Below are 26,109 nucleotides of genomic sequence, written 5' to 3'. Positions count from 1 at the left end.
AAAGGAAGAGTTCACCACATGCCCCTGGGTGAGGCCAAGAGCCCACTGGACAGAGATGACATGTGGGGACACATGTGCAGCCAAAGATTCAGCAGAAAGACAAGAAAAACAAATCTCAAGGCCTAATGCCCCTCTCTGATGCCTACTGAGGGCAGAGATGCAGTAGGGTCAGCCCTGGTGCCAACCTTCGTTACAGACATCCTATAAAGTCATCTGACCATGGATGTCTTCCCACACAAGCCATGTGTGAAGATGCACCAGCCCCTCCCAGAGCACAGGGAAATGTCAAAGGACCCCCTGGGAACCCCTGCTTCCCAACAGGATTTGGACACACAGCCTCATCACCCTTCATAGCCTCTTCCCACCAACCTGAGCTGGTGGTCCCTGCTCTGAACTCCTTTGTCGCACTTTCCATGCTCTGCCTAGCAGACACTTCATAGCTTCAGTTCCCACAAGGATGGAATCTCTATACAGGCCAGGAGCCTTGCTTGAATTTCTGTGCATCCATCTCAGCATCTCCTATACATCAGCCAATAAACATAGCAGATGGACCAAAGGGAGAGGACATGAGCAAAGAAGTACACGAGCAAGACCTCCATTTTCTTAAAAATACTAATGATAGCGCCGGCGCCGCGGCTCACTAGGCTAATCCTCCGCCTTGCGGCGCCGGCACACTGGGTTCTAGTCCCGGTAGGGGCGCCGGATTCTGTCCCGGTTGCCCCTCTTCCAGGCCAGCTCTCTGCTGTGGCCAGGGAGTGCAGTGGAGGATGGCCCAAGTGCTTGGGCCCTGCACCCCATGGGAGACCAGGAGAAGCACCTGGCTCCTGGCTCCTGCCATTGGATCAGCGCGGTGCGCTGGCCGCAGCGCGCCAGCTGCAGCGGCCATTGGAGGGTGAACCAACGGCAAAGGAAGACCTTTCTCTCTGTCTCTCCCTCTCACTGTCCACTCTGCCTGTCAAAAAAAAAAAAATACTAATGATAGTTACCATAGGACCATGAAGCTGACTCCTCCAGCCTGCCACGGGCTCGGGCATAGTGACGAGAGAGCCCCCAATGGCTTTATGTCTTTAAGAGTCTGCGGCTTGAGAACCAAGTGAGGAGGACTTTGGCTTCCATGCTGTTAGTCTGCCATCCCAACCCTGGCTCACAGAGAACCCTCTCTGGATTGTCATTGGTGAGTGATACTTTCCAGGTGCTAAATGTTGGATAAATACATTTGTCTTACTGGAAAGTTCAGGAGTTTTTTTTTTTTTTTTTTTTTTTAATGGGAAACTATAAAACTCCAAATGGATTTGCTTCTGCTGGGCCTATCCTCCTGGAACATCCTCACCCCAGCTAAGTAACAAGATCCAGATGAACTGTGACGTGGCCTAATTTCTCTCCGGACCCTGATTTCCTATGGGAAAGAAAAGTGAATGACATTTCAAAAGAGTTGGTGGTGATTTATGCTTCTGTACCCATGGAGGTCTGTCCAGAGCCCGGTATTTCTCATAACCTGTGGAAACTCCTTTTGTCTGCCTTTGAACCTATTTATTAGCCCAACAATTTCTGAGGGCAAACTGAAAAAAGAAATAATCTTCAAGTAGAAACAGAGAGGGCTAGGGAAAGTTATAAATTATAGGTGAATCTCCAGTGGTAAGAAATGGCCTCACTTGAGAAAGTTAACATATTTGAGGGTATTCTACAGTGTTCAGAGAAAAATGTAGTTAAAAGATCAGTTTATTTGGTACAAAATTTTTGAAATTTATGCATTGCTTTTCCATAATACACAATTTCCATGAACTCTTTGAAGACCCTTGTATGCATGAATTTTAAAAATATATCTGCACCAAAATAAGTTTATCTAATTCCATTTTCCCATAAGCTTTTTGAAATACCCTTATATATGCACGCACACATCATACATGTCCATGTGCACATATACAAACACTAGCATGTATATATATATATATATATGCATGTACGCACGAAGAGAAAGCATTTATCCTTTTATTACACAAAATAACCCTAGCACTCCCACGTTGCGACACAGGGACCACAGATAGGCTAATTTTCATACAGCACCACCAAACAAACCTGTGAGCCAGAATGGATTCTTACACAAATTCCCACCAGGCCTGTGTGATATGCACAGCACAGTGCAAGCTGTGTGGGACAGATAGAGAAACAGGAGGCCCAGCCATGCTCGGAAGCTCTCCCTGCCTCAAGGAGACATGCTGGATGAGCTTAAGAACGTGTGGCCCAGGGTGGGCGTGTGGCACAGCGGTTAACACGCTGCTAGGGACGCCGGCATCCCATGCTGGAGGGACTGGGTTTCAGTCCCAGCCCTGCACCGATTCCAGTTGCCTGCTTATGTGCAGCCTTGGAGGCAGCAGGTGACAGCTCCAAGGCTTGGGTCCCTGTTACCCACATGAGAGGTCCAGATTTAGTTCTGGACTCCTGGCTTCAGCCTGACCCAGTGCTGGCTGGGCTGTTGTGGACATTTTGGAAATGAACCAGTAGATGAAAAATACCTACCTATCTCCCTTCCTCCCTCCCCCACTCCCTTCCTGCCTCCCTCTCTCTCTCTCTCTCTCATTCTGTTGAGGTGGATTTGTTCTGAGAGGAGAAGCGTGGTGGCGGCAAGAGGCACAGAGTCACCACACAGACCCTGGGAGTTGGGTGAAAGCGGGCCAGAGGCGAGCAGCCTGCAGACTCCTTTATTTCAGTTGCTACAGCAGCTTAAATAGCCAAGGCAGCCAATCCGGTCAAGGGACGGTTTATGCCCTAACCAGTCACAGCCTGTTGCCAGGCAGTATCCAAAGCCATCCAATCATAGCATGTTACCAGGCAGGCTCCACTGCCATGTGGTTTCCAAAGCCATCCAATCACAGCCTGTTGCCAGGCAGGCTCCTTTGCCAGGTGGGTTTCAAAGCCATTCCTGAGTAACTGACACTCACTTGCCAGCAGCCATCTTGGCATGGCCTTCTCATTCCACCACATTTCCCCCTTTTCATTTATTTTTGAGCAATGGGAGGCATGATTCTTGGCCATACCATTGTTGACCCCATTTCCATGTGGTCTCCATACACAGCTGTGCCTGTCTTAGGTTGTCCCCCAGGGGATCTTACCCATCATTGACTAACCAGCGCTCAAAACAGGAGACAGGAGTGCTTGCTCAGATGGGGGTAGGAATGAGGAACAGTGGTAATCAGGAATGGCATGACCGCACACAGGCTGTGGGCCATTTGAGTGGCTGACCAGAGCTAATGGGTATAAAGCATTAACGGATGCGACTATGGGCAGTTTCTCAGGGTAGGATGATAGGGCAGGTGTATCTGCTAACAAGGCAGGCTCTCATCATGCCCCTGGAAACCACAGGACACTTTCCCACAGGGTAACATTTAGCTCAGTCTCACAAAGTCCTTTGGTCCCAACTCACTGCTCTCTGTGTGTTCGTGCAGGCACACTGCTTTCCTCGGTTCCTCAGGTACACGGACCTCTCACAGACCCCAGATCCTTAGCACTTGATGTTCTCTCTCCCTGGAGACTTCTTCCTGCCCCTCTGCCCATCTCAACTCGTGCTTAAATAGTGCATTCTGCAAAAAGTCTTCTGCCAATAAAGCAGTCCTTTGCAATCATTTTTTTGCCCTCAGGATGTTTCCAGTTTGCAGTTTATGTTTACTTCCAGATTTCTCCACTGAACAGTAAGATCCACAACCTCTGAACTCTTCTGTTCCTGGATATCTTAAGTTCCTGGCACCATTCCAGGCACATAATAGGTACATACTGCCACAGGTTCACTGGCATTCAAGAGCAGATCAGGGGTCAGCACTGTGGCATTATGGCATATCGGCTAAAGCCACGACCTGTAACACGGGCATCCCATATAGGTGCTGGTTTGTGGCCCAACTGCTCTGCTTCTGATCCAGCTCTCTGCTAATATGCCTAGGAAAGCGGCGGAGGATGGTCCAAGTGTTTGGGCCCCTGCCATCCAAGCTGGAGACCTGGATGAGACTCTTGGCTCCTTGCTTCACCAGATCCAGCCCTGGCCATTGCAGCCAACTGGACAGTGAACCAGCAGATGGAAGACCTCTCTGTCTCTCCCTCTCTTTAACTCTGACTTTCTCAAATAAATAAGTAAATAAATCTTTCTTAAAAAAAATAGATCAGATGCTAATATAGAATAATTTCCTAAATGATACAAGTTTTGCTTTATCTTTTCTACTTGTCACTCATACATTATCTAAATTTCTTATTATTTTTCCTTTCATGTTCTTTCCTTTCATGTTCATGGAATCTAGGCCCTACCTCTTGGATCACATGCCTGATGCAGCTCTGAGACTTCATAGGACCAAAGACTAATGGGGTAGGGATTTGGCACAGCAGCTAAGATCTACTTGGGATACCCACATCCCATATCAGAGTGCCTGGGTTCAAGTCCTAGCTTTGCTTCCAACTTTAGCTTCCTGCTAGTGCGTACCCCAAGAGACAGTAGGTAACGGCTCAAGTAGCTGGGTCCCTGCCACCCACATGGAAGACCTAGGTTAACTTCCTGGCTCCCAGCTTCAGCCCAGCCCAGCCCAGCCCAGCCCTGGCTGTTACAGGCACTTAGGGAATGAACCAGTGGCTGGAAAGTCTTTCTTTGTTTGTAGCTCACTTGCGTGTGCACGCTGTCTCGCTGTCTCACTCTCTCTCTCTCTCTCTCTCTCTAATAGATCAGAAATAAGTTAAAAATGCAACAATAGTCAAAAAACTTTTGCCAGAAAGGCTTCCCTCTGGTGGCTAAACACTCCCTCCTAGTGCCTGCTCTGCTTTCTGCTTTTTTTAACAAAAATAAATATTTTTATTATTATTTAAGAGGCAGAGAAACAGACATGGAGACAGAGAAATGTCTCATCTGTTGATTCACTTCCCAAAGCCTGCAAAGGCTGAGACCGGGAACTCGGGCCAGACCTCCCATGTGGGTATCAGGGATCCAATCGGACTTTCACCACTGCCTCCCAGAATGCACATAGACAGCAACCTGGAAACAGGAGCCAGAGTCAGGACCCAAACCCCGCCCTCCAGTATGGGACGTGAGCAACTTGGCCCCTCGGCCAAACGCCTGCCCCTGCTTTCTGAGAAAGCGTAGCAGGACAGGGTGCATGGTCCCTCCTCACTAGCTAGAGTTTCTGTGAATCTCGCAGAAAAGCCCCACGACTGTCCATGACTGTTGAAAGAAGGGCTCTGAGGAAGTCATGTGCGGGAACAAAGCCCTTCGTACCGTCAAGGTGGCCGCCTATTTGTCTCCACACTTGCAGCTGAATGACAAATCCTCACTTTACAGAAAGAGAAGCAGCCATGGAAGGCTCAACGTTACACAGCAAGCTGCACACAGCGTGACAAGCAAACCTCCTGTGGCTAGGTGTTGGGCTCCCAGGAAACGTCCAGCCTCTGCCTGCATTCAAGACGGCTGCTTTGGGGAAAGAAAAGGTCATTTTGCTTTGATGACCAAAGCGACAAGAGTCAGTGCCCCATCAGAGCCCATGGGAGGGGCAGAGGGGCGAGCTGACTCTCTGGGCTTCAGAGGAAGTGCAGGTGCAGGGAAGAGCAGGTGCCGCTCTCCAGGCCGTGTGCTTTCTTGCACCACAGAGCACATGGGGGCTCCCGGGATGGGGCTCCTTTGCAGCCCAGCCTGATCCTGAGGTCTTCTCTGAAATTACATGTATTCCACGCCAAACTCTCCCACTCCTTACTTCGTAGTAAGTCATGAAGACCCCAACACACACTCTGAGCACAACACTTGGGGGAAGTCACTTCTGTTCTCCTCCAAGTCCTGGAGAGACCGAGTAGAAATCCCTGCAGCCTGAGGGAAAGGCCCCAGAAGTCAGTGGCCCACAAACAAACAGGAGACCCCAGAGTCCCTGGCAAGAAGGTGACAGGACGACCGGCTATCTACATGCAAATGAATAGGGCTGGACTCCATCCTGACAGCACACATGAAAATCAACTCAAAAGGATCAGAGACCTGAGTTTAAGAGCTAAAACTATAAAATGCTTACAAGAAAACACAGGAGTCAACCCTTGAAACCTTGGGTTAGGCAATGTCTCAGATATACCACCAGAAGCACACACAACAAAGGGAACGACAAGCCGGACTTCAAAACTATGGATACTTACCTGGCAGGGGAGATACCATGATCACGAAGGTGGTTTTCCCAGGGCGAGGCTCATCCATTGCACTCCGGATGTGCTGACCCCTGCGATTTCCCCAAATGTGGGAAACTCGACTGCATAATTTGTGGTAGTGGGGGACTGCGTTCGCGCTTTCCCCTGAAAGAAAAAAAAACAAAAAAAAAACAAAAAAAAAAAAAACTATGGGGCAGGCATTTGGTGCCATGGATAAGATGCTGCTCAGGACACCTGCATCCCACACCAGAGTTCCTGGGCTTGAGTTCCAGCTCTGCTTCCATTTCAGCTTCCCACAAATGCAAACCCTGCAAGGCAGGGTGATGGACAGCTCACTGAGTCCCCTGCCACTCACATGGAGTCTTTTTTTTTTTTTGACAGGCAGAGTGGACAGTGAGAGAGAGAGACAGAGAGAAAGGTCTTCCTTTTGCCGTTGGTTCACCCTCCAATGGCGGCCACGGCCGGCGCACCGCGCGGATCTGAAGCCAGGAACCAGGTGCTTCTCCTGGTCTCCCATGGGGTGCAGGGCCCAAGCACCTGGGCCATCCTCCACTGCACTCCCTGGCCACAGCAGAGAGCTGGCCTGGAAGAGGGGCAACCGGGACAGAATCCGGCGCCCCTACCGGGACTAGAACCCGGTGTGCCGGCACCGCTAGGTGGAGGATTAGCCTATTGAGCCACAGCACCGGCCCTCACATGGAGTCTTGGGTTGAGTTCCAGGTTCCTGGCTTTAGCTTGACCCAGCCCCAGCTATTGTGGCCAGCAGATGGAAGATTCTCTCTCTCCCTCCCTCCCTCCCTTCCTCCCTCCCTCACTCTCTCTCTCTCTCTCTCTCTGCCTTTCAAACAAATAAAAAATTTTTAAGTTGCAAGAATTTAAAAAACTGTAAAACTTTGTGCTACAAGAAATACCATGAAGAAAATGAGGCCTACGTGGGGCTGTAGATGAAGCTACTAAAAGGGACATCCAAATCCTGTCTCATAGTACCTGGGATGGAGTCCTGCCTCTGCTTCCAACTCAGTTTCCTGCTAATGCACAGGCTGGGGGCAGCAGATGATGGCTTAAAGACTTGGGTTCCCGCCACCCACTTGAGAGACCCGGCTGGAGTTTTTGGTTCCTGGTTTCAGCCTGGCCTAACCCTGCTCATTGCAGCCATTAGGGGAGTGAACCAGCAGATGAAAGATTCATTTCTCTCTCTCTCTCTCTCTCTCTCTCTCTCCTTCCCTCCCTCCCTCCCTCCTTCCTCCCTCTCTCTCCCTCCCTCCCTCTCTCTCTCTTTCTCTGTAAACCCTACCTTTCAAATAAATAAATAAATCTTTAAGAAAAAAAATTATTTGAAAGGCATAGGAACTGAGAGACACAGAAAAATAGATGAGAGAGATGATCCATTTGCTCATTCACTCCCCAAATTCCTGCAACAGCTGGCTTAGGACCAGACCAAAACCAGGAGCCTGGAACTCCATCTTGGTCTCCCACACTGAGCCATCATCTGCTGGCCCCCAGGATGTGCATCAGAAGGAAGCTGGATCAGAAATGGAGGAGCCGGGACCCCAGCCAGGCTTTCCAATTATGGGATGCACAAGCTGCAATCTAAGCCACCGTGACCAGCATCCACCTCACAAACTATTATATCTAAAAAGCTTATACCAGTTATAATATTATAAAAATATCAAATGCCTAGGAATAGGTCCAACAAATTATATGCAAGACTTCTCTACGGAAACTACAAAAATGTTACTGAGGACAATTATGGGGCAGGCTTTGTGGCACAGCTGGTTCAGCAGCTGCCTGAAAACACCCGCATCTCATAAGGGTGCCAACTGACTCTCAGCTGCTCTACTTCCAGTTCAGCCCACTAATGTTTCTGGGAAAGCAGAAGATGGCCCATGTGTTTGGGCTCCTGCCACCCATGTGGGAGACCCACATGGAGTTCCAAACTCCTGGCTTTGGCCTGGCCCAGCCCTGGCTGTTGAGGTCATTTAGGGAGGGAAAAGCGGATAGAAGATCCCTCTCTCAGTCTCTCCCTTGCTCTGTAATTCTGCCTTTCAAATAGATAAATAAACTTTTTTTAAGAAAATATTACGGAGCATAATTAGAGAACTTAAATAAATGGACAGGGACATTCTGAGTTGAAACAGTTGATGTTGTAAAATTGCCAATTTCCCCCAAATTGAGATATGGATTAAATTTATTCCCAATCAAAACTCTAGCAAGCTTTTCTTTCCTGATCTAAATCTAAAATGTATATAGAAATACAGATGACCCAGAAAAGTCAATTAAATTTTAACCAAATTAAAAGACTTATAAGACTGATTACAAAGGCATGGTAATTACAGTGATGTGATATTGGCAGAAGGATAAACAAACTAATCAATGGACCTAAAATGGTCCAGAACAAACCTTCACACGGTCACTTGATTCATCACAGAACGGCAGTGCAGTGGGGGAAAGGCAGTCTTTCGGGAAGTGGTGCTGGGTCAGCTGGAAATCTACACATCAAAAAGATTTCTGTACAATCTACACAGAGAAAAACCCTGCTGTTCTAACTGCGACATGTGCAACAGTAAGGCTTCTGGATGAACACCTCGGAGAAAGCCTTCATAACCTCTGCTTGTATCAGAAACGTCCAGGGTAGGCATTTAGACTCACAGGTGGGCTGCCCGCATCCCACGCTGCAGTACCTGCACTTGATTCTCAGCTCCAGCTTCTGACACCATCATACTGCTAAAGCAGCACCTGGGAGACAGCAGTGATGGCACCAGTTACTGGGTCCCTGCCACCTTCGTGGGAGACCTGGATTTGGGCTCCTGGCTTCAGCTTACGCAAACCCTCCATCAGCACGTAGGGAGTGAACCAGAGAGTAGGCGTGTTTGCGTTCTACTGCTCCAGCTCTGCTTTTCAAATAAAAACTTAAAAACTTAATTAACATTTTCTGTTACTGACAGAGCCAATGACAGCCTTAAATGCACAACACTTAGAAACTGAGATCAATAGGGAGAAGACAGATAACCAATGAAATGGGAACAAAAACAAGAGTATGCACTATGTAAAACAAAATAAACACACGGTTCATAAACATGGAAAAGAGCTCCACATCATTAGCCTTTGGGGAAATGCACATAAAATAACACTGAGAGGATCGCGGGACACCCAGCAGAATGGATGCAATGAACAAGACTGACAGCAGCAACTGTTGGCAAGGATACGGAACATCTGCACCTTTCCCGCAGTGCCGGCGGAAGCACCCGGGGCTGCAGGCTCGCGGCTCACTGCGCGGCAGCATCTACTTAACAGGGGCAGATGTGGACCCTGCCTGAGCAATTCTACTTCCACGAACACGCATGACACACATGTGCACAGATGCTCACCAAAAGGCACACGTGAGAACATCCACAGCCGTCCTGGTTGAAGGAGCCAAAGCTCAGAAATACCTCAAATGTCCCCTGTCAGTAGGATGGAAAAAACTAAGGTATGTTCATAAGACAGAAAACTACACAGAAACGGAACACACTCCACCACGTTCAGTAGTGTGTGACGCAGAGGTAACCAAACAATTCCATTTCTGCAACAGCAAAACAGATCCCTGAGTCTGATGTTACAGATCACATTAGGAGGCACACGGGGTGGAGGAGCTGACGACCAAGAGCACGGGCTGTGTTTAGCTTGTGAAAACACACAGGGGTGGGGCTCTTACCTCCATATGTGTTCCATTCAAAGCCCATTTCTAAATGTTGCTCACCACATTATATCTAGCTATGTTAGTAGCTATTTAAACGATAAGAAAAATGTCTTAAGAAGACATTTTAACAAGAGAGACATGAAGGAGAGAAACCTTTCTGAGCCACACCAAAATCTTCTGTTTACTTTCGTGGCCATTATGTTTTTTTTGTTTGTTTGTTTGTTTTTTGACAGGCAGTGAGAGACAGAGACAGAGAGAAAGGTCTTCCTTTGCCGTTGGTTCACCCTCCAATGGCCGCCGCGGCCGGCGTGCTGCGGCCGGCGCACAGCGCTGATCCAATGGCAGGAGCCAGGAGCCAGGTGCTTCTCCTGGTCTCCCATGGGGTGCAGGGCCCAAGCACCTGGGCCATCCTCCACTGCACTCCCTGGCCACAGCAGAGAGCTGGCCTGGAAGAGGGGCAACCGGGACAGAATCCGGCGCCCCGACCGGGACTAGAACCCGGTGTGCTGGCGCCGCAAGATGGAGGATTAGCCTAGTGAGCTGCCGCGCTGGTCGGCCATTATGTTTTAAGCCTCCAGCAAGAATTTGTACTTCTCTTGGTGTGTGTGATACGAACAATCGCTGTGGTGTTCAGCACCCTTGTTCCTCTGAGATCCTGATCTTCCTTCTGAGATCTCCAGGAAGGATTTTTGGTCCAGTTCTCCTGCCCGATCATCATTAAGACACAGAGGCCTATCACTAATTGGCCCCACTCCAAACCACCACCCTTCTAAATGCATGTCCCGCCCTCAGAGATTCCAGTGAACTCAGTCTGGGGCAGGATCTTTAACCCATCCCCGGGTTACACTAATGGGCCACCAGGGCCGACAGCCATTGCTCCAGCTCAGGGCTTTCCACGTGCTAACACCCTTAAAATCAGTGGGGTCCTGGCTAAAGTGCAGATCATGAATTAGCAGAGCTAGGGTGTGGTTCTTCTGCACAGGAGGATTCTGGAATTAACCCAGCTAATCCCTTCCCCTTAGTGTGGCACATGCCCCGCCTGACACATATCTGAAGACTGCAAACGGCCAGGAACTGGCATGGAGGGAGGTCTGCTCTTCACGGAGTAAGAAAGAATCCTACCTTGGACGCTGGTGTTAGATGGAGGCTCACACATTCCTAGGACTCCAGGAAGGACGCGTGACATCCTACTCCAGGACAGGCTGCATTTCGTTTCTACCTGGTTCCTGGGATTCGGCATCATGCCTCCTGCAGAAAGAGAGAGCACCTGTCGTGTGGCTCCAGCTGCCCCAGAGAGGGGCCCACCCGCGAGGCGGGGCCAGGAAGAACCACAAGCAATACTGCACCTTCTGAGAAGCTGACGGGAGCCCAGGCACTCGGATGCGCTGTCTGTGTAAGAATGAAAGAGGTCTCTAAAACAAGGATTGTTGGCGAACACTAGAGCAGACACAAAACCCGGGACCAGCGCCAAGCTGTGTTAGCGCCAAGCCACCACACGATGGCGCTGTTGGCTCGAGGAACACGGAAACCCTCGGCACGCCGACCGCCGGAAACTGAATCCAGGAACCTCTGAGGTTCGCAACCCCCGCTTGCAATGTCTAGTGACATCCACCTGGGGGCGCTGTTGGGTCAATCTTGCTTGCGTGACACAAAGGCCCCTGCAGGCGTTTGTGTGCTGGGTGTAGGAGTGAAAACGGAAATTTTCCTGCAAATAAAAAAATGTTTTAAAAGCTTCCATTCAAATGTTTTTCAACGTTATTATTTACCAACAACTTACGTGAATGGGAATGTGTTGAGCGCTTTAAGCCCGTTCTTTCACTTAATCTTCACGAAGACCCTGAAGCTTTAGGATTATCCCCCATTTTACAGACGAAGAAGCTGAGGGCTGAAGGGGTCCAAGCAGTCCACCGACACCGCGAAGCCAGGCCCTGACCCCAGGCCGACTGCCGCCACAGCTTGGGACCGGAACTACGGTGTGGATCAGCTTCCGGGTCAGCGTTTGCTCACAAATGCGCATGCCCACGCAGTGTTCTGTCTTGGTCCGCCATTGTGCGACTCACAACACAGGCATCTTAGCCAACACAGTGGTGGAGGGAGAATGGGTACCTCAGGTGCCCATCACAGGAGCACCCAACCATTCCTGAGCCGCATCCCTCTCTCCTTCCTTGTTTCTTTACAGCGTGAAATGCTGTTAGCTGCCACTGCTGATCGGAAACTCAGCCTTCGCACAGTCACCCAGGCAGTGGTTAAACCCCCTCTGCCTGCAGCCGCCCGCCAAAGGCCATCTCGCCGCAGTTAACTCCCAATTTATTTTCCCTCAGTAAACTAATCAGTGGAATGGGAGGTGGGCTAGTTGCATTCGTTCTCACACACGCCTGATGTCTGCTGTGATGTTAGCTAAGTAAGAGGTGTTTAGAGGAATACTGCGTGTTGATATTTCGGTCTGCATGCTTGCTTACGTGTCACCACTTGGCTTTTTCATGGAGACAGATCCAGGGCAAAGTCCAAGGGCTGGGGCAAGGACAAGGCCAGCTGTTAAGAGGAATCCATTGGTAATTTTGAAATTCTACACACACTCGGCATTGAGTGGTGTTAATGAAGAAAGCGCTCTCTTCCCTAGACTAACTCCATGGTCTGACCTGATAGAATATTTTCTTACTTTTTAAAAACTTTCTTTAAGTGGAAAATGATAGGCTAGTTAAGAAACCCAAGGAAAAATTGGCCATGTCATGGATGACACTGACTACTGTGGGGTGATCATAACTCTTGTTTTCTTTACATGAAGAGGTAGAAAGGTAGAAGGTAGAAGAGAGTAGGAAGACCCCTCTTTTCCAAGCCCAGTGAAATAACCAACTCACAGGGCACTGTGAAACAGAAGGTAAAGTTGTGCCATATGGGCACTGGTTCGAGTCCCGGCTATTCAACATCCAATCCAGCTACCTGCTTATGCACCCAGGAAAGCAGTGGAAGATGGGCTCAAGTGCTTGGGCCCCTGCACCCACATGGGAGACCCAGAGGAAGCTCCTGGATCCTGGATTGGGATCTGCCCAGCTGGGCCATTTGGGGAGTGAACCAACAAATGGAAGATCTCTCTCTCTCTCTCTCTCTCTCTACCTCTACCTCTACCTCTACCTCTACCTCTCCCTCCCTCTGTAACTCTGCCTTCCAAGTAGGTAAAAAAGTAGTTTTTTCAAGAAGTCTGGAGAGGAAACACTGAAGGGGAAACGTGCAGTGGAGGGTCTGCCTGACTTCATTGACCTGACTGCTTCGGCACTGGGAAACCAAAGACCACAGTGCGCCTTCTAGGGAGAGGCGGTGGGCAGCGGCCAGCCATGCCCATGATGGACTCCTGCTATATGGAACATCTGATCTCACATCCCAGAAGCTTCTAGATCTGGCTCCACTCCCGAGAAGGCATGCAGGATACACAAACAAACACCCAAAGTGAGAATGGATGGCCAGGCTGCAGAGCAGTGGGCTGTGTGTCTTCACAGAGGAGAAGCATCTGTAATGGAGACTGAAGAAACTCAGAGCCGAATGCAGTGTGTGGGCCCCTGAGTCAAACAACCAAAGAGGAAGGAAGAAAAAGGACCAGGTGTGTGGTACCGGGATGCCTGCACCCCGCATCAGAGTGCCTGGGTTCCAGTCCTAAACCTGGTTCCGGTTCCAGCCTCCTTCTGCTACATGCATGCTAGGAGGCAGCCCGCGATGGCTCAAGTAGTGAGATCCCTGACACCCACTTGGGAGACCCATACTGACTTCCTGGCTCCTGGCTTCAGCCTGGCTCACCCCCAGCTGTTTCTAGCATTTAGGGGAGTGGACCAGTGGATGGCAGAGATCTGTCTTTCAAATAAATAAAAATAAATTAAAAAATTTTTTAAATTGTATAAAGATACCTACATGGGGAAAAAAGTAAAATTGTATTTTAGAAAATGTGGAGAGACTGAAGATAGAGAACTTTTCCAAGAACTAGTAATTTGATGATAGTACTTTTTTAGAGGTGGTAATAGCATAGTGTTATGTATGGTGATGCCTGATTTTAGAGATGCTTACTGAAGTCTGAAAGGTGGATGACATTATTTGCCTCAGCCTAAAGGAATAAAGAGAAAATGGGGTAGATCAATCAAGTGTGGCATAATTTTCTTGATTGATGACTGTCAGCAATGAGTAGATTGGGGTTGATGTTGATTTTTCTCTTCTTTTTTAAAAAATTTATTTATTTATTTGAAAATCAGAATTACAGAGAGGGGGGAGAGACAGAGAGGGAGAAGGAGAGGGAGGGAGGAGAGAGGGAGAGAGACAGAGACAGAGAGAAACATCTTCCATATACTGCTTCACTCACCAAATGACTGCAATCGCCAGGTCTGGGCCAGGCCAAAGCCAGGAGCTTCAATCAGATCTCCCATGTGGAGCGACAGGGGCCCAAGTACTTGAGCCATCTGCCACTGCTTTTCTCAGGCCATTAAGCAGGGAGCTAGATCAAAAGTAGAGTAGCCAGGGCATGAACCTGTACCCATGTGGGATGCCAGTATCACATGTGGTAGCTTTGCCCACTATGCCACAATGCCATCCCCCATATTCCTATTCTGTATGTGTAGTTTTTATTTTTCATAATAATTTTTATAAAAATTTCCACTCATTAGAAAAACCCACACAGAGTCTTCCATCTGCTGGTTCACTCCCCAAATGGCTGCAACAGCCTGGAACTCCATCTGGGTCTCCCACATGGGTGACGGGGTCCAGGTACTCAAGCCATCTTCTACTGCTTTTCCAGGCGCATTAACACAGAGCCACAGCGGTCATCTAGGATACCAGTGTCAGGCTTCACCCATTGCACTATGATGCCAGCCCCTAAAATGTCTTTATAATAGTCAACTAAGCTATGCTTACTTCAGTGATACTAAGTAGAACAAAAGAACACACAGTAGGTCAACAAGATGATGTTGAGCTTTGACAGAAGACACTGGCAGCACAGAGCTAAGCCTTGTCAGCGTTGGGTCCCAGAGGGATGTCTCTTATCAGACTGCAACGTGTCCTGTTTCTCCGTCTAAGGAAGACAGATGGCGCCGTCGGCCCAGTTAGGACTGGATCGGTGCCTGAGCATCTCAGCCGGGAATGCACCACAGAGAACAGCTTTCCTGCTGGAGACACTCGGTTGCCAGTGGGCTCTAGCACCTGTGAGCCTGGGTCAGCGTTCTGTCCTGCTGAAAGCCGCAAGTTCATCTGACATCCAAGAAAGAAACCCTGTTTCCGCGGCATCTTTGCGAAAGCCTTTGAGTACCTTCACATCTGTCTTCGAAACTTTCTTCCAAATGCCATCCACACAGGGCTGTGTGACTTTTCCACAGCCCAGCGATGGCAAAACCCCCCTCAAACTCACCGACCAGTCAGCCACTTGCTGCCCCTTCAACAGCTCTGCCAACATTCAGCATAAACAGTGTGCTTCAGACACAGCTGCAATGCCTTGGTCCATTGGTTGAAGGAGTATAGTTATGTCCACAACCATCACGTGGGGACATATGGTGCCAACACACTGTGCATACTCTGCAGCCCTGGCCAAGATGGGAAGAATCCTGGATAGGACGTTGTTTTGCCTACAACATTCTTGTGTCTTTAGAATAAAGCAGGCCAGCACCACGGCTCACTAGGCTAATCCTCCACCTAGCGGCGCTGGCACACCGGGTTCTAGTCCCAGTTGCCCCTCTTCCAGGCCAGCTCTCTGCTGTGGCCCAGGAAGGCAGTGGAGGATGGCCCAAGTGCTTGGGCCCTGCACCCCATGGGAGACCAGGAGAAGTACCTGGCTCCTGCCATTGGATTAGCACGGTGCGCCGGCCTCAGCGCGCCGGCCGCGGCGGCCACTGGAGGGTGAACCAACAGCAAAGGGAAGACCTTTCTCTCTGTCTCTCTCTCTCACTGTCCACTCTGCCTGTCAAAAAATAAAAAAAATTTAAAAAAAAATAGAATAAAGCAGTTCAAAAGCCAGCCTTCAAACACTGCTGGTGTCATTAGCCTTCCTTGCTATGGTAGTAATAAGCAGGACACCTTCTGGAAGGCTCCAGGAGTCTCCAAGGGGTAGATTCAAAAAGATTTTAATTTGAACCTTGAAAATTTTCCCCCAAAAGTAGCACCGTGTGACCATTGAATGCCTGGATCCCAGCATTGTCTTAGACCCTAATGAATGTATATATAGCCAGGACACGCTTCCAGGACAAGCTCAGCTCCTGAACATTAGCTATTCCAGCAAATGCTGTGAATGCATTTACTCACACAAAATCCTTTTCTACAGGTCTTCCTTCAAAGCTATGGCACCTTCAGCCAGTGCTGGTACCTGCTGCTTCCCCACTGACCTTCACATTCTGAAAATTGTGTCCGGAACCACCCACGACATGCTATAAATAACTGCATATACTTAGGGCCACAGCCACTCTCATTAAAAAAATGTATTTCTTTATTTTCATTTTATTTGAAAGGTAAAGATGCAGAGAAGGACAGAGAGGCAGTATAGCAGATCTCCATGTGCTGGTTCACTCCCCAAATACCCATCAAGACCCAGGGCTGGACCAACCTGAACCCACCAGCCTGGAACCCTATCCAGGTTGCTCACGTGGTGGCAGGGACCCAAGTACTTGAGCCATCATCTGGCTGCCTCCCAGGATATGCATTATCAGGAAGCTGGATCAGAAACAGAGTAGCCAGGACTCAAACCAGATATCTGATAGGGGATATGGGCATCCCAGTCACTTAAGCCACTGTACCAAAAACATTCACGCCCACGGACACACGGTCAGTACATCAGAAAGAACTCTTGCCTTAGCCAGAATCTCCAGCACGCTAAGCAGCTCTGGGAATCTCTCTTGTTTTCCATCCACATGATGAGTAATTTTTTTCAGCTCACCAACTGACCCAACTCTTTTCTTTGTAAATACAATGGATTCAGCTGATCCTGATGACTTCACTGCATGATTGATTCAATTCTGACCTGCTAAGGTGATCGAGATCATGGATGGCAAAAATCCTAGCTTGTGTGTGATGGCTGTTACTGACATGCCGCCTTCACATGGGGCAACTGTGTGAGTCTCATCCGAGGAGCAGCAGACACAACTGGCCTTCTGGAGACAGGATGGGATGTGAAAACACATCACCTGGAAAGTGCTGGCCACACCGCACACTGTGCAGTCAGTCTGCACTCGGAGCCGTGGGCTGCTCAGGAGCTGCAGCTGCATCACGAGAGAGTACTGCATCACATATCCCTGGCCGGGGAAAAGATCAAATCCAGATTCTTCTCTGCTAAAGCCCTGCTGCTTTTGCACCATCATAAAGTGGAAAAATTGTGAGTCGAACACTTATAAGACAGGTATTGTCTGATTGTGGAAGACACAAGCTTAACTCCACTGCACACTGTTTCAGGACTCCTTCCTTTGTGCAACTGCTCAGCAGAAGGCCAGAGTCACTCAATGGCTTCTTCAGGGTCACAGGGAGAAGCTGCACATCTCCCTTCCCCCAGAGAGTTGCCTGCAGAGCCTGGCTCAATGCCTTTGCTGGTGCAGACACCAGGAGCACCAGGCACAGGGCTTTGGCAGGAGGGTGTCTAGAGACCATCTGGGCTGCAGTATTATGGCACTAATCTGATCAGTGACATTGCCTTGGTTTTTTTATGTTTATGTATGTTTTTTCATCTACTTGAAAGGCAGAGGGGCAGAAACAGAGAGATTTCCTATCTGCTGGTTCACTCCCTAAATACCCCCAACAGCCAGGGCTGGGCCAGGTTGAAGCCAGGAGCCTGGGACTCCATCCAGGTCTCCGATGTGCGTGGCATCTTAAGCCATCTTCTGTTGCCTCCAAGGATGCATAAGCAGGAAGCTGAATCACAAGCAGCGTCCCAGAAACGCTAGAACTTGACTGGCACCGTGACAGGGATGCAGATGTCCCAAGCAGCAGCTTAACCCACGGGGCCACAAAACCTGCCTTGCTTCAGTCGCATGGAAAGCGGATTCTGTTTTGCCCCTGAGGAGAGCTTTAACCACATGGTCCTTTCGCTGCTTCCTGGCCCAATTTCCAGCTACAAGTCCCATCCCAGCCCCAAATTCAAAAGCTTTAAGCTTGGTTTAAAAGTCAAATGACTCCCTTTTCTTTTTCTGTTGTTAGGAAATGGGTTCAAAGGTCAAAAGACATAAAAGGGTTGGCCTTGAACATTCTCCCTCCTCCCAGCTATGTGAAGGCACACACTTGTTACACAGTCATAACTTGGTGACTCCTGAAAGGACACTACACCAGCTAAACTCTCAGCAGTGCTTCTCCCAGCCTTGGTTGAGTCTTGTCAGAGGAGAAATCAGCCCTTTTGCCCTAACATCCTCAACACCCTGCAGTCCCTTCTGGGTCAGTGCTTACAGCATTCTTCAGCGGTTTCAGCTGTGCGAGTTAATGGTGAGCACCCAGGCAACCCTGCCGCTGCTCACTTTGACTGCGGTATTCAACAGACCACAGGAGAGAATCAACATCTTCTTATAAAACCGGCTTTGCTAGATGCTTTTGCCCAATTGTAGGCTGATGTAAGTGTCCTGTTTAAAGTAGGATAGACTTAACCACACTGCTTGGTAGGTTAAGCGTGTAACTTAAAAAAGAGAAAAAAAGATTGCGATGGAGGTCAAAGGGCAGGACATTTATCTGGGGAAAAAAGAATTGCAAATCATGGAGCCAGCGCTTGTGATGTCAGCATCCCATAGGGGCACAGGTTCGAGTCCTGGCTGCTCCACTTCCAATCCAACTCCCGGCTAATGGTATGGGAAAGCAGCTGAAGATGGCCCAAGTGTTTGGGCCTTTGTACCCATGTGGGAGACCCAGAAGCAGCTCTGGGCTCCTGGCCTCAGGCAGGCCCTGCCCTGGCAGTTTAGGCCATCTGGAGAGTCAACCAGTGGATGGAAGACCTCTCCCTCTCTCTGTGTTATTATGATTTTCAAATAAATAAATTAATCTTAAAAAAAAATAGCAATCCAGGTACACTGAGGCAGGGCAGCCTTGAATCGTGTCTCATAAGGCAAAGCAAGGAGGGTTTCTGAAATTGATTTCGGTGTGTTTTGGCGCGGCTCAGCTGTCAGGCAGAAATCCTAAACTACACACCCACAGCCCACCTCAGGGCCTCCACGCGGTATGTTCCCTGTGTGCTTTCCTCCACTCCTTCCCAGGCACACAGAAAACTGCTTCCTGGCACCATGCACCCAGGGGAAGCCACATGACTGGATGCCACCAGTGAAAAGGGAGCAGAGGTGAAGCCATGAAAAGTCCTCCAGCAAACGCTCCCCCTGCCGACCAAAGGCCCAGGTTTGGATGGTCAGCCACAGGTCAGCAGGAGACTGAATCCTGCTGCACTGCTGTCGGCTCTCTGGAGAGCTGCAAACCCGGGGCTTACTTTGCATGTCTTTAAAATGAACTTCAAAGTGTTCAGCCACTGAGAGCTTGGAGTTTGTTACCACGGCCTGGCCCAGCCTTGCCTGGCTGACACCCAGCCCTTAGTGTCTCTAGAGATGTCAACAGCGACCCAAAAGCATCTGCAGCTAAGCCAAGTGAGCTCACAAAATTACTTTCCTTCTAGAGGATTTTTTTTTTAAGATTTATTAATTTGTTTATTTGACAGGCAAAATTTACAGAGAGAGGGAGAGATCTTTCATCTGCTGGTTCACTCCCCAAATGGCCATACTGGCCAGAGCTAGACCAGATCAAAGCCAGGAGCCAGGAGTTTTTTCCAGGTCTCCCACGCTGGTGCAGGGGCCCAAGCACTTAAGCCATCTGCTGCCACTTTCCCAGGCCACAGCAGAGAGCTGGATCGAAAGAAGAGCAGCTGGGACAGGTGCCCATAAGGGATGCCGGCGCCACAGGCAGAAGCTTAACCTGCTATGCCACAGCACTGGCTGCTTTTAGAGGGAATTTGACCCATGTAGTGTGGGGAGGTTGGTCAGAGCTCACAGGCTGTTGGCAGACCTTCTCCAAAACACTGGATCCACAGTGGCTTAAGGGTGATCAAGCAGAACTTTTGATGCAAAAAAAAAAAAAGTTGGGAAACATGAATGCTCATTTCCTCATTTTAGAGATGAAACTGGAGACCAGAGGGCACAGCCAATGACCTGTTCCATGCCACACATAAGCCCTTGTGAGCATCTTATTACCAGATTCAGATCTCAGATCAGCCTGGTCACAGCCAACAGTTCCTCAAGAATTTCAGCAACAAAAACAAAAACAATCGTCCCTGTTCTCTGGCAAAATTCAGGAAATTGAGTTCTGCAGACGGCTCTGTCTCAAATTCAACTACAGAAACCAGGCACAGGGGCCTGCACTGTGGGGCAGCTGGTTAAGCTGCTGTTTGGGACACCAGCATCTCATATGACCACTGGTCCGAGTCCCTCCTGCTCCACTTTCGATCTAGCACCTTGCTAATGCGCCTGGGAAAGTAGCAGACTATCCAAGTGCTTGGGCCCCTGCACCCATGTGGAGACACAGAAGCAGCTCCTGGCTCCTGGCTTTGGCCTGGCCAGCCCTGGCTATTACAGCCATTTGAGGAATGAATCAGCAGATTAAAGCTATCTCTCTTTCTCCTGCTCTCTAGTTTCCTGCCTTTTAAATAAATAATTCTTTAAAAAAAAGGGGGGGGGCACAAAATAGCAAGTTCAGCAGGTACCAACTGACGTATTTCCATACAGTATCACCAGATCTAACACTTGGTCCATAAAAACCTGAAAAATCAGCTTGTGTCTCCCAGCTGGGAAATGTTGACAATCATTTGAAAATAAAAGCAACAGCTCTGTCCTGGCCAAGCAAAATACCCCTGAGGCCTGGTTTAGGCCAAAAGCCCCTCCAGCCAAAACCACCCTCTGCTGTGACCTTGAACTGCCGGAGATGGTCCCAGAGGGCCCCAGATACACAGCCTCTCCTGGCCAGGTGACCACAGCTAGCAAAAATCCCAGGATGCCCAGCTAACCTCAGATAAATGATCACTACTTTTTAATTCTTATCATGTATATTAGATGCAAGGATTATATATCATAAATTGTGTACATGTGTTTACATAATATTGCCCAGATATACTTATCTGCTACAAATACTTATACTAATAGATGTGTACATACACACACACACAAATACAGGGGTACTTCAAAAAAATGTAGAAAACAATGGAATTAAAAGATAAGCTTATTTTGGGGATGAACATTTGGCCTCCCAGTTAAGATACCTGCATGGGTTCAGTGCCCAACTCTGACTCCAGATTCCAGATTCCTGCTTATGCAGACCCAGGAAGCCAAAGTGCTGGCTCTAATTGCATTCCTGGGGCCAGCTGTGGCGTAGATAGTAAAGCCACCGCCTGCAGTGCCAGCAATCCCATACAGGCTCTGGCTCAAGCCCCGGCTGCTCCACTTCAGATCTAGCTCTCTGCTATGGCCTGGGAAAGCAGTAGAATATGACCCAAGCCCTTGGGCTCCTGCACCACATGGGAGACTCAGAAGAAGCTCCTGGCTTAGGATCAGCGCAGCTCTGGCCGTTGGGGACAACTGGGGAGTGAACCAGCAGATGGAGGACCTCTTTCTCTCTCTGCCTCTCCTTCTCTCTCTCTGTAACTCTTTGCAATAAATAAATAAATACTTTTAAAAAATTGCATCCCTGCCACCCACTTGAGACCTCAACTGAGTTCCCTGCTCCCAGTTTTGACCTCAGCTCAGCCCTGGCCACTGCAGGCATTTGGGAAAGAACCAGTGATGGTAGTTCTATTCATCTCTGTGCATATGTCTCTCTGTCTATATTTTTAATCTCTGTCTGTCTCTCCAATGAAAAATATTTGCTTTAAAATTTTTTATTTTGGTATGAAAATTTGAAATTTATCTATACAAGGATCTTCGAAAAAACTTCATGTAAAATGTATTTTATGAAAAAAAACTAGAATTTTAAAATTTTGGCAACAAAATAAATTTTCTTTTAAACCCATTTTCTGGTAACTTTAAGAAGAACTCCACTAGATGCTATACAAATATAACCTAGGACCTACATTCACCAAAAATATTAATTATTTCTCTGAAATTGAAGTTTAACCAATGCCTTATGTCTGGGTCAAAGCGTCTTGTTCACAAGCTCTCCTTCCTTTGGCATCATTAGCCAGGAAATGAAGACACCACAGGTGTTTGGGATGAACCGATCTCACAGCAGGTGACCAGAGCCCCACATTGCGCATGGCTGCCTGGGTCAGTGCAGAAAGGATGCAGTCCCACCTGCCAGGAAAGGGGCCACTGCACCGGCTCTCTTATCCCTCCTTCTGGCTGGCCTTGAACCCACGGCAGTCCAACACCTTCTCCATCCCTTCACCCTGTGGGGCCAAGCCCACCCCCTTCCTGACTCCCTCCCTGTCTCTCCCAAGATCTCTGCAGTCATGCTTGGAACCCCCGGGCACAGGTGCACTCAGCTCTGCCTCTGAATGCTCCTTGCACCCATGGTCCCCACACAGGAGGTGCTGTGGCACTCGGCTAGGGTTGACCCCGCTCTCTTACCCCTTGAGAGAGACCAGCCCCTCTCTTTCCCATGGACTCGGTCATCTCATGCTGTCCGTGCTGCTCCCAGCAGAGATCCCAGCTGCCGCCATACCCCTCCCCCAGCCCACAGTGTCAGAGTCCGCGGAGGGTGGAAGCCCCCTCTACACCCACAAGGTCTCCGTTTCATGGCCTCCTACCCTTCCCTCTTCTACCTCCTGTCCCCTGGAGCCACCTGTAAGGCCACTGGATACCCACCTACCCCCACCTCTGCCTGTGTTTCAAAACACTCACCAACTGGGTCTCACTCACAAGTTAAACAAATAAACACAGACTTTACTCTCAAATTTCCTTGTAACTGATAAACACCAATCCATAGCTGTGACATAGTGTGCTCACCTCAGTCTGCGACAACTTCTTCAGCGTAGCTGCTCACTTCTGGGTCGTGGCCTTAACCCCTCCCCTGGGGCCTTACGGCAGGAGCGGGGCCTGTCACAGTTGCTCCTTCCATGACAACGCATTTTATTCACCTGCGTGGGCAATTAAACACTGAACATGATGGCCACCTCTTCCACTCAATGAAGGGCTGGGTCAGGTGTCCCAAAGGTGCTCTCGGGGCGGGAGTGCACCTCAGGGGTTCTCACTGCAACTGAGAGTTCCTGGAAGAGCGGGGGGTCCCCTTGCAGAAGTTCCAACTGCGAAGGTCTAGGGTGACTGCCACAACCTACACTGTCAAGGGTCACCAGGAAACCCAGATCCAGGAGTCGAAAGCTGTGCTCCGGGTGAAATAGTCTTCTTGAGGTTTTACCAAAAAGTAAGATTTAAATTAAGCCTCGAGAAAAAGTACAAATACACCTGAGGAAAACCAACCCTGAGTCAACTTTTTGTGGCAGTAGGAACTGAAGGTAAAGCTAGCAGGAGTCCAGGTGTGAGTGAGTGTGTGATTTGTAGCAGCAAGAATGAAAAGGTGAAAAAAAAAAAAGTGATTTAAAGGCAGAAGTGAAGAAAGGCTGTGTGGCAGACAGTAAGTCACTGGTGGCATGGTGAAACCAGCGGGTGAATCAGCCAGCAAGAGCAGGGAGTCCCAGGGAAAGACAGGACAGCTTGTTAGCAATGTTTTTATGCACGAAAGTAGGGAGCTGGAGCTGTGGCACAACTGTTTCGGCTGCCACTTGAGGCGCTGGCACCCACTTGCAGTCCAGTTCCCTGCTAGTGTGCCTGAGAGCAGCAGAAGGTGGCTTGAGTGCTTGGACTGCTGCTACCAATGTGGGAGACCTGGATGGAGTTCCCTGTTCCTGGCTTAGGCCTGGCCCAGCCCTGGCTGTTGCAGTCATCTTGGGAGTGAACCAGGGGATGAATGATCCGTCTCTGCCTCTCTCTTTCTGTAACTCTTTCAAATAAATGAATAATTTTTTAACAAATAAGTAAACAGATAAATAGATGGGGCCAACATGCAGACCTGCGTGGACATGATTGATGGTGCTCCCTACCAGGTGGTGAGGACAGAGAATGTACTAGCTGTACCACAGTGGCCCGGCCTTACCTTCAAAGTCTGAAGAACCAGTCCGTCTCAGAAGGCCCTGTGTTTCAGCTTATAGAGGCTAATATAAGTTAACAAAATACATGAAGTTAAAAATAAAAATAAAAAGAAATGATCTTCCTGGTTTTCATCTAACAGGATTAACGATGTGGTGACCTAAAGTTCTACATCTTCCCTAATGGCATGAAATACTGCCTACCTGAGTTTAATCCGGGCGTCATTCACCGTCAGCTGACTGGGGAAACTTGAGGTCCGCCCGCGTATCTATCCGCGGCAGAGAAACTTCTGGGTGCTTGGGTTCGCTCTCAGTGGGCGCGGTTTCTTAGGAATCCCCGGCAGGTACCGAGTGGGGCCTGGGTGTGTGTGTGAAAATGCCAGGGTCTACAGTCACGGCAGTCCTGGGGGAGGGGTCCTTGAATCTGAGAGAAGTAAAATATAGCAAAGGTGCCCACGAAATGGCCTCACACTTTCCTTGTTTGGCCGAGGGATTAATGATGACCAGGAAGCAGATCGGGAACGCTGGTTTCACCCCCTTTCCCGCCTGTGACCTCCAGGGGGCAGCAGAGCCAAGAAGACCATTCATTACCTTTGCGGCGTGTGGCTGGTCTGGCAGTATTTGGTTGGCTGGCTCAGTACGGGACAAGGAGGGCTATGGCCGTTCCACCGCGCAGTATGCTGCAGCCTCTCTGGTTCTCAGAGGCTGCTGGCAGCAGCTGCGGCTGAAATTCCCACCGCTGATGGAGGTGTCCTCAGGCCCAGAGGAAGACCAGCTGGCTGGACGAAGGCCCAGGGAAAACGCCGAGACATCCAAAGCCACTCTGCTGGCTCTGGACTCGGCGAGTTACGTCTCTGCTTGCAGATCAAATGGAAATAGAAATCTACCAACTGCGATGAGAAGATTGAATAAATTAATAGATGTCAATCACTCAGAGTAAGTGCTTGCACAGAGCAAGTGTTGTATAGATGCTTGCTCTTGCATCACACAGAACTCCACTTTTGGAGAATGTGGGATTCTGGGTCCAACTGGATATTAATAAATTAATTAGCATCTGCTTCGGTTTTAGATTATCAAATGTTTCAAAATAATACCTTATAGACACTTTAAATTGCTGCTTTGATTAAATTGGTGTTGGATTAATAAGATTTTTCTCTATGGGTATAAAGAGCAATATCCAGAGAATATTTCCAGTGTTCAAAACTCTAGATCTTTAACACCAAGCTTCATTAGTCATAATGTTTCTTGAAGATTCAGGGTCAGCCCGTGTTGTGGCTATTATGGTATTAGAAATATGCAGATGGTTGGTTCCCAGAGCTCTCGTGGAGACAGGAAATTGCATAGTATTTGCTTTCACCTGCTTTGCCTTCCAGACAAATCTGCTGTCCACTCAGGCAATCCCAAGAGAGATCTGTGGGTGGTATGACCTGTTTGTACAGTAAGGGCAGAGACATGCCAACGAACGTAGGGCTGACCCAACAAATCTAAGGAGTGAATGCTCAGTAAAAGCTGCTTCTCCTGCCTCCATTTCCAAAACACCCCTCTATTTCTCATCTTAACTCCACTGAGGAGATTTTTTTTGGAAACTCAAAGGAACTGAATCTACTTCCTATTTTCTCAAAGAGGACAGGCCAAAGGCCATAGGGCAATAGATTTATTTATCAGTGGTTCCTTTTAATACTCAAGCTTTTGTCTTGCAACTCCTTCACTCTTTTTCCCCCTTTCCCTCTTCTTTTTAAGGGAAAATATTTGAGAGGCAGAGAGACATAGGTCCCATCTGCTGGTTCACTCCTCAAACACCTACGGCCGGCGCCGCAGCTCACTAGGCTAATCCTCCGCCTTGCGGCGCCGGCACCCCGGACTCTAGTCCCGGTTGGGGCGCCGGATTCTGTCCCGGTTGCCCCTCTTCCAGGCCAGTTCTCTGCTGTGGCCCGGGAAGTGCAGTGGAGGATGGCCCAAGTACTTGGGCCCTGCACCCCATGGGAGACCAGAAGCACCTGGCTCCTGCCATCAGATCAGCGTGATGTGTCGGCCGCGGCGGCCATTGGAGGGTGAACCAATGGCAAAGGAAGACCTTTCTCTCTGTCTTTCTCTCTCACTGTCCACTCTGCCTGTAAAAAAAAAAAAAAACAAAAAAACAAAACAAAAAAAAAACCCTACGATGGTCAGTGTCGATCTGGGCCAAAGCCAGGAGCTCAGATGGGAGACAGGGTGACCCAGCCACTTGACCCATCACCGCTGC

At 49.0% G+C, this 26,109-nt stretch overlaps 1 protein-coding gene and 1 non-coding gene across 7 annotated transcripts in view; one reads left to right on the top strand and one right to left on the bottom strand.

The window, feature by feature from the left end:
* The window catches only part of DMRT2 (doublesex and mab-3 related transcription factor 2), a 128,619-nt gene extending 104,696 nt beyond the window's left edge, over positions 1–23,923 (bottom strand). For 2 of the 6 annotated variants that reach the window (XR_016223362.1, XM_089316364.1), the window contains exons 1-3: positions 23,876–23,923; positions 22,732–22,862; positions 10,952–11,077 (exon numbers count right to left, since the gene is read on the bottom strand). The gene's annotated coding sequence lies outside the window, so the exon portion shown is untranslated. Of the gene's footprint in view, positions 1–10,951; positions 11,078–11,175; positions 11,535–11,606; positions 11,813–14,171; positions 14,192–22,626; positions 22,863–23,875 lie in introns of those variants that run through there. The other 4 variants (XM_051858420.3, XM_089316374.1, XM_089316386.1 and 1 more) reach the window with 4 other exon arrangements.
* LOC127485322 (U1 spliceosomal RNA) lies at positions 6,134–6,297 on the top strand. Its single transcript, XR_007912429.3, has one exon. It is a non-coding gene; the product is annotated as a U1 spliceosomal RNA (small nuclear RNA).
* Positions 23,924–26,109: the final 2,186 nt, after the last annotated feature.

The sequence above is a fragment of the Oryctolagus cuniculus genome, chromosome 1, assembly GCF_051225735.1.
Source record: "Oryctolagus cuniculus isolate XC-2025 breed Fujian yellow rabbit chromosome 1, ASM5122573v1, whole genome shotgun sequence".
In the NCBI taxonomy this organism is placed as follows: Eukaryota; Metazoa; Chordata; class Mammalia; order Lagomorpha; family Leporidae; genus Oryctolagus; species Oryctolagus cuniculus.
Note: the sequence above shows the minus strand (reverse complement) of the source record. Positions and strands in the feature narration are given on the sequence as shown.